Genomic DNA, 12,962 nt, shown 5'->3' on the forward strand with positions numbered 1-12,962 from the left:
TTCTTTTTTTTTTTTTTTTTTAAAAAATAAGGTTGCCAGACTTGAAGATGAAGACACACATGTATACATAATGTCTAGGCACCATGCAATACACACACGTGTGTGTGTGTATGTGTGCCTGCAAATGTAGAAGATATTTATGTGTGTAAATGGATTAGGTGACAATACTGTTAGGTATTTAAAAACTGGTGGAACAATCTTTCCAAAACAATGGTGGTTTATGGATTGATGTCAACCTGGAAAGAAGTGCATGGTGGAATGCCACAGGGCTCTGTCCATGGTGCTGTTTTGTTCAACATTTTAATCAATAACTAAGAACACATGTATGACATGCTTATTAAATGTTTTTGGAAGACACAAACCTGAAAGAATAGCTAACATGTTGGATGACAAAAGTGGTTTCCAATAAAGATTATCAGAGGCTGAATCCAATCATATAAATTTGATAGTAATAAATTTAGTTCTATACTTGGACTTAAAAATGCACTATTCAAGTGCAAATCTATGTAACAACTCATGTAAAAAAAATCTGAGTGTTTTCACGGACCACAAATTCACCCAGTGTGGTTTAATAGGGTATCATGGCAACAATAACAAAACTAAATGGAAATTTAAACTGCATTTAGACATGTATTATCCAGAGATGAATACTGGTAGTACTGCTGAAATCTGGCTTGGTCAGATTACAACACATTTGGATCTTTATGTTCATTTCTGGACACCAAATTTTAGGAAAAGCATTAACAAACCAGAGGAGTCTGGAAGAGAACAGCCAGGACAGAAAGAAGATTTTTTTAAATGCCATATATGGATTGGATGAAGAAACTGAGACTTTTTAGCATGAAAAAAGGAAGTTTTGGGGAAAGAGCATGATAAGTGTCTTTAAGAATTTGAAGAGTTAGCTCATGGAAAAAGGATAAGAATTGTTTTACTTGGCTTCATAAGATAGACTTGAAACAATGGTTGGAAATTGCAAGGAGGTAGTTATACCTCCATAAATGGAAGAATCTCCTAATAATCAAAGTTGTACAAAAAATAGAATGTCTTACCTTGGTGTATAGTAATAGCAGTACCTAGTATTTTTAAAGCATTATACTTTTAAATTTATATTATTTATAAAAATAGTAAATGTTATTCTCGTAACAATGCTTTTAAGTAGGCATTGTTATTATCTCCATTTTATAAATGAGTTTAAGTGACTTGTCCAGTGTCACTCAACAAGTAAGTCAGAATATGAACTTAGGACTCTCTGAGTGTAAGTGTAGCCCTCTATCCACTAAACTACATAGAGTCTGTCCTCATCAATGGAGGTCTTTAAGCAAAGGCTGGGCATTTCTGGCATATTTTAGAGGAGATCTTTATCCAGTCTCAAATTGAGAAGATGGTCTCAAAAGTCTCATCTCAACTCTGTCATTATATTATTTAATAGGATTAGAATTTAAGAATATCTCCAAGAACCAAACTAAATCAATTAGTGTACTGCCTTATTTTTATCCCTAAAACAAAGTAGAAACAGAATTAAAAATTTTATTTCAAAATAAAAATATAACTAAAATGTTTATCATTTGATGCACATGGACCATCAAGTCTTAAATATCACCATCTGACAACTTCAGCTGAAGAATTTAGAAGCCATAACTGGAAAATTTGACTCTATCTTACCTTATCTTTAGATCAGTAAAGTCTTTACATCTAGCACTTGATCCTTGTCTATTGATGGTTTAGATCAGCTTAAATGACTTATTCTTAACTCTCTTGACTTCTTTAGTTGCTTAGAAGTTGAGCTTCATTTTTTGGGTCTCAAACTATATGAACATACTAGAAATTCCTGGGAAACATTATTGAAATTGTAACTCTTGATGTAAAACACTAACATAGAGAGACTAAAACAGTAACAGATATTTTAGAACAGTGTTAGGAAGCAATTTTGAGTACAGGATCCTTGTAAATATTTAGAAAGACCCATGTAGAATAAATATTTATTTTACTGTCTTATACACTTAGCCTTAAACTCAATTCTAAGGCTGGTCTTGGCCTTATTATTGAAACTTGCTTTATTCTCCCTTTTCCTCCCCAAGGAAAATTCAAATCAATTCAGAAACTGTTTCCCCTTTGGGAGATGTTGGAAGGTCCACAATGTTCTCATTAAGGAAGTTTCTCTGAACTACACAAATCATACCATTGTGAGTGATGAATACATGTGGGACCATTACTTCACCCACAGTGACATGAAAGCAGAAAACATGTGAACAGAAAGCCAAACCTAAGCGAAAGTCAGAATATTTTCAGATTTTCAGGGAACATGGAAATCTAACATAAAGAAACTATCCTTGGGAATCAGGTATCTGGGGGATCATACATTTATAACATCGCCATTTCTATCTCACAGAGTGAGTAAGCCCAGTGGCATAGATAGCACCTTGCTGTAACTCATCATGAAAAGGTTGTCTTAAAGCAATAATTGTAAAGTCAGGGTTCTAAAAAAAAAATCTAGCAAGAAGCTCATATGGAGAATGGGGATGCATGTAGAAGTTCAGTATAAGTTTCATATATAAAAATGATAACAGGAAACATTCCCCAATACATCCTACTTCTTATTCAAAATTGAATTAATTAATATTGAAATATATACTGACACATGGAGCTGTAATTTCATCAATGTTGGGAGCTCCCATAGTCCTTCCAATATTGCAATCTATCCATGATTTCCTTAGTAGTAAAGATCTGGGAAATTGCCTGATTTGCTTTGAGTAACACAGCTAATAAGTTTAAGGAGCGAGATTTGAACTCTGATCTTCCTGACCAGAGGCCAACTATGGTATCTATTATACCACACTGCCTCTAAACAATTACATATTCCTCGATTCATAATTGGTCAAAGGATATGAACAGGCAGTTTTCAGATAGAAAAAATCAAAGCTATCTATTGTCATATGAGAGAATGCTCTAAATAATTATTGATTAAAGAAATACAAAGTAAAACAATTCCGAGTTATCACTTCATACCTATCACAGTGGCTAAGACAACAAAGAAGGAACATGTTGGATATTGGAGGGGATGTGGGAAAACTTGGACACTAATGCACTGTTGGAGTTTTGAAGTGATACAACAATTTTGGAGAGCATTTTGAAACTGTTCAAAGGGCTATAAAATTGTGTATGCCCTTTAATCCAACAATGCTACTGAATAGGTCTATATCCCAGACATAAAAAAGTAAAAATAATCTATTTGTATAAAAATATTTATAGTAGCTCTTTTTGTGGTGTCTAAGAATTGGAAATCAAAGGGACGCCCATCAATTGGGGAGTGGCTAAATAAGCTGTGTTAAGATTATAATGGAATATTATAAGAATTATAAGAAATGACAAATGGAATGATTTCAGAAACCTGGAGAGACTTGCATGGTGAAGTGAATAGAAATAGGAGAATGCTGTACACAGTAATAGAAATATTGTTCAATCCTATTCAATTCCTAACTTTCTAAGTAGTGATAACTATTCTTTATACTGAAAGGATATGGCATGGGTAACTTCCTAAACCAGCTTCTCAGAGCTCAGTGGGCATGGATTACCTTGTAGAAAGAAATATCACAGGACTTTGTGATTTCCTATATGGTCTTGGGTTAAACTTCTTTTGCCAAGAAGGTAAATAGCATATGCTGTTTAGTTTTCAAGCAAGGTATAGCTCTAAAACCCAGCAAATATGATGGAGGCATTGCTAAGGTTGGAAAGGATAAAATGTACAAAAAAAAACTAAAGTGATTTTTAAAAAGGGTTGGCTATTGTCTTCAACACAAATTAAATACCATTGAAGATGCTAAGAATTTTGTCACTAATACTGGTTTGGCAATAGGCAGTGACTGGAATTATGATGGGCAGAAAGAGATCAAACTCAATTGGTAGTTATAAGAATTTCTGGGCAAGACATTATCTATCTTTATACCTTCATTTTAAGCTGGATCTCCTGATCAAGTGGCACTAATAATTACTAACTGATTCCTCTTCTGTCCTAGAGGACACCATCTGTAGTGTCCTCCTCTCCAAACTACTTTGCATTGATTACTGGTTGTTTGATCATGAAAAGATCATGAAACTGACCATGAATCCCACTGTCCCTTGTCTTTTAGTTTCATTCAGTAGGAGTAGTAGTTTAAAAAAATTAATCAGAACTTTTTCTCATTTAACTTGTAAAAGCCAAAACTCAACCTGTCTGAAAGTGTACCTGACCTTTGGCAAAGTTGTTCTTCCTGCTAAATGTGAATCTTTTAAAAAAATAATACAATCTAATCAACCAACAGAAGCATGTAAATGATTAGAGTACAGTGATCACAGAATGAAAGTGTTACTGGACTATTAATCCTTATGATCAGTTTCAATAGTTATTATTCTCCTACTCAAAATTCAAATAAAATCATTTGGCAGTCCAAAGAAATAGCTTTTCCTTTCTTCACACTTCTTCCCATTTTCACTATATCACATATTTCAAACACTGATAAATATCACTATTTGATCACAAGGAACTCTGATGCATGACTAATATTAAATCTGGGGAGAACAAATAGAAAAGTGAAACATTTTTGTCCCTATCTCAGAACAATTAAAAAGCAACAATTGTTAACATTATGTATACATGCTGAAAAGTAAGTAATGAGAAAACTTTGTCTCACTGAAAGTCGAATATTAGCCAGGTCTTTAAATCTGATGTTAAAATTATATCTAATATTGGTATCAACCACATTAGCTAAAGTTTGAACATTAGCTGTAACATCCATTTTTTTTTAACCTAGGTGCAAAGAAAATGCAAATTCAGCCATATAAAATCTCAATTAGAAATGCCAGTCACAAAATATACAACAATGGACAATATTCTTATGCTTCCACTGCCTTCACAAATTGGATGTTGATTCTCTACTCAATTCAATAAAATTATTTGTACTACCACATTTATTACTGAATTTTTATATCACATGAACTTATTTTATCATTAGAAGCTTGGCTATGCAATGATTAATTTTTATCTAATAAAGCAACATGTGAAAACAATCTGAGGAGGCACATCTTACTTTTTCTTCTAATTTAGGGGTTAGAATTTGTCCCATATTTTCTAGACATATTTTGCTTTCATTTACTTTACTTAAGCCCATTATTTATGCCGGAAAACTGAATAGACTGTGAAATACTAAGGCATATAATTATATATACCACTTCACTACTTCCAAACATCCATGATTTTATTGATGAAAGTATCTCTGAATAAGCATAGATTATGCAAAAGATTATCCTGAGCATGTGCATGCACACACACACACACACACACACATGCACACACATACACACACACACACACACACACACACACACACCAATCACCTGTGGCCAAGCTTCTAGAGATGAGCCTCTACAAAGAACATAGTTGAACCTCTGACAACAAAAATAAGATCTTAGAATTAAAATCTTTATAACTTAATTAGACCTTCTAGAATTCAGTCTCTTTAGTTAAACTTTAGAGAACCCAGGTCAGTCTTTTATGGCAAGATGAGATTTAAGGAGGAGTTTAAAAAATAAGTATGTAAATTAACAAATCTATTTAGATGTGGAAAAAGATCTTTTTTTCCTTTATCATCACTAGTAGACTAGGTACTTTATACTTTGGCCATTGCAATCCAGGAAACAAACAAAAAGAACCAAATTTCCATTAATCCTCTGTAGATCCCCATCTGATTCTGTTGTGATGGCAAAATTGTAGTAAGAGGGCAGAATCAATTTTAAGATCAAAATTGAAATAACATTCCTAAATCTAAATCTATATATTCATAATATCTTTATAAATACACAGTTCTATATCAGAAAGGACTTTTTAAAGCAATTGTTTCAGTTAACAAACATTTGTTTTTCTCTTTTATGCTTTCACCTCCAGCTGAAAATGAAAAAAAGAAAGAGAAACTTATCATAACAAGTACATATAGTCAAGCAAAGCAAATTCCCTCATTGGCCTTGCACCAGCCTACATGTCTCATTCTGTATCTTGAGGCAATCACCTCTGAAAAAGGATGAATAAAATAATAAGAGACACAATAACACATAATCTATTGGTTCTTTAGTAAATAATACTTCATAAGCTCTTCAGAAACTGCATTTTGCTCAGTGTTATTCTTCTGCTTCCAAAAAATTACCTTTTGTTGAAAGGCTACAACTTCACATAATATCAAATAATAGAGAACTAATTTATATTAATTTAGCATTCTTTGAAAAAATAGCACACTGATAATGACACTTTGGATTTTTGCCAATGCTTAAAAAGTTAGGATTCTATTTCTTCCCTCCTAGGACTGTCAAAAATGTAATAGAAATTCACATTTCCACTATGTAGTCCTACTCCGTTTATACAAGTCAGTGCAAGCTATATGCACATACTGAGAAATAGGATATAATCTGGTGTGAAAAGCAACCTTCAACAGCTGTTTACTTATTGAAATGATAAGCAGTGGAGGCAGAGATTCTGAAGATCAATGTTTGCTACTTTTTGCCTAACAAATCAGGCTTAAAGTTTCAAGGAGAGGGAAGAAGAGACTGGCTGATAGAGAAATAAATAGAGCCAGACAGGCAGATAGAGACAAAGGGAGAGAGACAGACAAACAGAGACAGAGACAAAGAGAGATAGAGATAGAGACAGAGGCAGAGACACAGAGAGAATCAGAAAGACAAAGACAGAGAGACCGAGAAAGAGAGACAGACACAGAGAGAGAGAGACAGAGACAGAGAAAGAGACAGAGGGACAGAGACACAGACAGAGAGACAAAGAGAGATACAGAGAGATTGTGAAAGTGACCAGGTCTAGGACATCTGGAGAGAGGAATGGTAGATAATTAAGTTAATTGTCTAAAAGAAAAATTTTTCCTTCCTATTTTTGTTAGGGGAGACTAAGTTGGGTGGAGGATTTTGGACAGGAAAGCATTTTTTCATCACCCAAGAATTTGGAGAAGGGAAAATAGCCCCAATAATTTTAAAATTATAAAATGTGCAAGGTAGTGAAAAAAACATTTAAGAAGTCCACGAACTCCCTCCCCTCCCCTCAGAATTAAAGTCAGAGGCTCATACTTACTCACAAAGGTTGCCTTCCAGATATTCTCTAGGAAATATGTCCTGAAATTCAGAAGTTTGTAGAATAACAGAGATGTAGTGACAATAGGCTTTCCTTCCCAAAACTCATTGTTTCTTATCTCTTTTGACCTCAGGAGGCTACCCTCCGGAGCAGGGGAAACTCTCAATTCTGCTGTTGAGCTAGCCAGTGGTCTCTGCCAAATTCCTCAACCTCTCAGCCTCAGTTTTCCTATCTGTCAAGGGGGGAAGGGCTACCATCCGATACAGGCCACAGGATACAGGAGCTTCATTAGTGAAGGTTTTGTCAAGTGCTTGCAAGATGAGAGGGTTACATAAGCACTGGGGTATTATTATCATCATACACCCCCATACAACCAGGGCTGCCAGACAAACAAAAGAACAGTTCCAAGAAGAGGAGGAGCAGAAACAGGAGTTACACTGAGGGTGAATTTAGGGACACTGCTTAAACTGACTGGATGAGGGAAAAGAGCAATTCAATATGTGCAGGCAAAGCTCTCTAAACAAACAGGGAGCTACAGCTGGCAGAGTCCAATGAGGTGAAGAAAGCCACAGGCTCTCATTGTGAGGGCAAGCTGCCTCGGGCAAGGATTCCGTGCATGTGGTTCCCGGCTCCATGTGGGCACAGCACAGTAGCTGTCTGTGGCAGGATGGAGATGACGAGGATGCGGTCTTTGGGGGCTGCAGGGACCAAGTGCTTAGTAAATAACAGTTGTTTCTTAGACCAGGTGCTGCTCCTAGTTTTCTGATTCTGGACTCCTCATTTTCCTATTGTTGGTTGCCAGTGAGTTTCTGCATCATGATACTACCTGTCTCTTTTAAGGACCTTACCACTAAGGTGCTTTGTTATGAGGAGTACATGGGATAGAATATATTGGGAAGGACTTTGGCTCAAATGACTTGGGATCACCTCTACAACTTGGTAGCTGTGTGAAACAGGGAATAGGGACTGGCCCTGTGATTTTCCTAGTATAGGGAATTTCCTTAGGAAATTCCCTCTTTTAAAGCAGGTCAGCACCTGCTCTGCAACTTGTCCAGGCTCTCATTGCCAGTATATGTCAGAGATGAGAACTTGAACCCACTCTACCACACCACACTTTGTCTTTCATTTTGGATAAATCACTTTAATCCTTCAGAACATCATTTCCCCCATTTTAAAAATAGGAATATAATGGCCCCATAGACTCCATTGTTATCCTAAAAAATCTTCAGGAAAGTTGTAAAAAACTTGGGTCACAGGTAGGACCATCACGGATGTCCCCTTTTCTACCACTGAAGTGTCTGAATTTCAATTAGTGCACACAGAAGTCTTTCCTCTCCCTTGGCTGGTTTGAATTAGCACCGCTTCCCAGGAATAGATTCCTTGCTCCCTTACCCTATACCTAGTCCTGCTAGGTCGACAAGAAATTTGTTAAAAACCTACCAGATTTTTCTGGTTTGGGGGGGTGCCACATTTTCTCTGTGGTCCTAGTTGGGCTCAACCAATTTTACCTGGGTCCCTGGTGATTATCACCTGCTTCTACCATCTTCCCTGATTGCTTTTCTTAGTGTGAGCTTGCCATATCAATAAAAATGACTTGTTTTACTGTCTTATCTGCTTCATGTTTCTATGTACTGGACTATTGGTATTTTTGATCTTTTCTAAGTCTGTATTAGGACAAGGAATAATAATATCTGCATTTACTAACCCATTGATTTGTTACTAGAATTAATGAGATAAAGTATGGCATTACTTTGTAGTAATGAGCACTTTATAACCCTGAATTATTATATAAATATTAGCTATTATCATCATTAGCATCATGATATGAAAGATAATGATAATAACAGTAAATTGTGATTTTTGTTATCTTATTTTCCTATAGGTCACATACAATGTGCTCCTCAGGTACTGAAAAATAACAATTGATAACCAATAATATGATTATAACAAGAAATCATGTGGCACAATAGACCAAGAGCTAGGTATAATAGAGCTGTGCTTAAATTCTGCTTTTGACATTGTCTATATCAAAATACCTTAAATTGTGGGTCATGACCCCATACAAAGTCATGTAGCTGAATGTGAGGATTTCAAAAAAAAATTTTGGCAACAGTAAAGTTTTTGAATGCAGTGACAAAAAATTAATTCAGAATCAAGCACAAAAAGGACTCCTAAGTGTTTCTGACAGCATTTGTCCATGTTGCATCCCATGACTTCCCTGAAGCTTTGGTTCTAAACATAGAATGTACCTATTTTGCATTGTACATACATGAACTCTGCCAGAAACATCTTGGCTCAGATTCCAGACTAGGTTGTATAAAAATGTCTTGAGCAAAAAAAGGTTGTGAGTAGAAAAAGCTTAAGAAACTCCGTTCTATATGATCACTGTCAAGTTATTTAACCTCCCTGAATCTTAGAGAACATTAACATTATAAGCTACATGGATAAGTGCTTGACATGTTAATGTAATAATAGTAGTGATGATGATGATGATAATGATTTAGATAATGAAAATTTGTCTATGAACTCCCAAGAATCATTGCATGTTCCTAAAGCTTGAATCAAGGTCATGAGAATGTTGAAATATAGTTTAATGTTGGAATATAGTTTAAAGATCTTCTAGTCCAAAACCTTCATTTCACATGTGAGAAAACTAAGGCCCAACTTGTTAAGGGATCACACGGTATTGTCAAGTAGAACTAGAATAAGATTTACTACCCTTTTGACACACCCCAATACACATAATAATGAGACCTATTAAATTAACTTATAACAGAACCATGACTAATATCTTGGTTGATCTGCTCAGTGGACCTTAATTATGCCCATGCCATCTACCTCTATATTCCACATTTTCTCATCCACTAAGAGATGAAAATTATCTATTTAATGATCTGATCTCATGGTCATGTGTTCCAGTCAAACATGTCACCAGTGTTTTCTAAGAGTTCAAGGTTTTAAATAATAGTTTTTATATATGGGAAGATCTAACATTTTCTGGCTTTATGTTGTGGGGTAGGAAATAAAACAATTTTTGCTTTAAGTCAAGTTGAAGCTGAATAAAGACTGCATATATACATACATATATATGTGGACAATTTAAATGCTTCTTTTCCTAATTCAAGCAAAGGTAGGTGAAAGGTTAAGTAGGATGCAGTGTGAAGTGAGATATTTTTTTTCCACAAATCACTTCTTTCATTCCAGTAACTGATCTGAGAATAAATGAAGAATTTGAGTGTGGGATTCCCAGTGTGGGAATTCTCAAGATTAAAACTCTCACAGATGAAACTTATCTATGAGTCACAAGATAAGACTTGGGGAATTTCTTTAGGCATGAAGAGACTGAGGGGTTTCTCAAGAGTTACATTACTAGTAAGTGGCAGAGGTAAGATTCAAACCTAAACTTCTGGCTAGAAGCCTATCACTGTGCTGCCTTATATACTCCTTCTCATTGGAACAGCATAGCTTACATATTTTGTGTATTTAACAAATATTTTCTATTTATACTTTTAGGTATATGTTACTCTGCCAAAATAGAATGTAAGTTTCTTGAAGTCAGGGACAATTTTGTTTTTGTCTCTGTACTCCTATCAACTAGCACAAGACCTGACCTAGTATGCTAAATACTTGTTGAATGGATGAATAAATTAGTTCACTCAAAAATACTTCTTCATATGAACTTTGCCTTTCTTATTTGGGTTAGCATATGTATAGTAGTTTATGAAAGGCTATATGAATGGGAAAAGCATTATTTTAGGTTTAAGAAAGATTTTAAGTCCCTCTGGTTTCTCCTTACACATCTAGGATAATGTTGTAACAAAATAGAAAATACAGTACAAAACTAAGAAAAAAATCTGACAAAAATATGGAATAAACAATTCATGACTTATGTAGCCTTCATTATACATCAAAATATTTACAAATATAGCTCAGTGTAAAGTGACTTCATTATTTGAATTTAAACTATTCAAAGATATAATTATATATAAAATAATGTCTAATTGGGTTCAGCACAATGGTAATATGTAGTGCAAAATAAAATAATGGGACTTTATTTGAACTGTAGGAATTACAATGCAAAGATATTGAGTCCATGGGAATTGATGTACTTTAGTTTCAGGCTGCCTGGGATTTTTCCTTCTGTGCTTAATTTTTAAAATATAATTTCCACCTGGAGATCTTTTAGAAGAGCAAAGCTATATTACTGGCATGGCTTAACTTGGTTAGCATGGCTCCAGTGCAGTCCTGCCTACAGGCCAAAAGATAAAAACAATGATCTACTGGGATTTCTTCTAGAACTATCATGCAAACCTTTCTTAATTGTATTCATTTGGTAAAGTGAATATACAAATATTTCTCCTTCCTAGACAAGAAATCATTGCATAATAATCATTTTTCTAATATGAAGCCTTCTAGTCGTCTTTTAAAATTATCTATTACAAAAAAACTAGAGATATCAATTTTTTTTCCTCTTCATGAAATTTACTATGGGAAGGTCATTCATGTTTGCACTAGTCTTTAGGTTCTAAATGAATTTTCTACAAAATACATAGAATGCATAATATCACTTAATAATTTCCAAAAATTCAATAATTTTCATTTTCTCCCAAATATTTTCATTTTCCTTTTGTTTATGAAGTAACCAAGTCACAGAGGTTGAAGAGTCTTGAATGCAGTATATACTAGTCTGATTTGTTAGCTACCAGACCCTCTGATACTGGATGGGGTAGATAATGGACTTAGAATCCAGGGGAACAGGTTTGAATATGACATAGCAGGGCAGCTATAAAAAAGCTCTTTGACTTTTCTAAGCTTTAGTTTTCATCTCTTTAAAACCAAGTATAATATCTACTTCATAGGATTGCTGAGAGGCTTTAGTTAGATAAACTATATAAAGTACTTAGTAACTTTTTTTTTTTTTTTTTTTTTTTGGTGGAGGTGGAGGATGTCTAAGAAAAACTGGACTATCAATTTCATTGTTCTAGATCACATTCAGCAAGGAGATCTGTAACTTAAAATCTTAGATGGAGGCTTTGGGGCAGTGGCAGGTTAAGTGACTTGTCCAGAGGCATCCAGGCAATATGCATCAGACAAGGTAGGATTAATATACAAGTCCTGATTCTAAAGGCAATCCTCCCTGCCTCCTCAATAAGCATTAAAAGCTCTCTAAATAGACTTTATTTTTGTTGCTGTTTTATCTATAGGCTGCAAAGTGATAATGATGTGAGGATTACAAAATAAACATTTAAATTGGGTCAGTACAGCTTTACTCAGGTCTCAGTACCATTAAAAGGCCTTAATTAAATGCCTATTTGCCTGTTATATTACCTTATACTTAAAGCTCTGTAGAACAAGTAAACAGATCTAAACACAAGCTGCCTGAATAATGAACCTGCACCATGCACACCCTCTCCCATTTCTTAAGTGCTGTGAACCAAACTAATCAAAGTAGAGTCTGAGTCCTATTGGACAAGAGTCCATTTAAACCACATCTGTTGCTCATCAAACTTCCATTTGGGGAATGGATAGTTCTCTTTTGCAGTTAGATTTTTTTCTGGGTCTTATGGCATCACATACCCTGCATTATATTTCACAATACACTACAAGCACATTCATTCAATGCTCTCAGGTCCCTAGTCTGAATACTGCAGTCCTTATTCCTCCACCCTACTCCCTACTTCAAAGGATTCCTCACTTGACTAATTCTAGAACATAAATTGATTTTCTCTCATTTGTTGTGGTTGACAATGGGGAGGCTGACACAGCAACATTGCTAAAATGACAGCTCATTTCTATTCCAGGGGAAGGAATTCCTATTAATGCTCTTAATGAGGAGCATCCCTATGAGAGACAGGGAATT

General features: G+C 34.9%; 1 protein-coding gene across 2 annotated transcripts in view; it reads right to left on the reverse strand.

The window, feature by feature from the left end:
• SULF1 (sulfatase 1) overlaps positions 1-12,962 on the reverse strand; it is a 196,098-nt gene that overhangs the window by 157,633 nt on the left and 25,503 nt on the right. Inside the window, exon 1 of one of the 2 annotated variants that reach the window (XM_031946284.1) lies at positions 7,103-7,638. The exons of the other annotated variant lie outside the window; for it this stretch is intronic. The gene's annotated coding sequence lies outside the window, so the exon portion shown is untranslated. Of the gene's footprint in view, positions 1-7,102; positions 7,639-12,962 lie in introns of those variants that run through there. 2 annotated transcript variants of the gene reach the window in all.

Source organism: Sarcophilus harrisii, chromosome 1, assembly GCF_902635505.1.
Source record: "Sarcophilus harrisii chromosome 1, mSarHar1.11, whole genome shotgun sequence".
Lineage (NCBI taxonomy): Eukaryota > Metazoa > Chordata > Mammalia > Dasyuromorphia > Dasyuridae > Sarcophilus > Sarcophilus harrisii.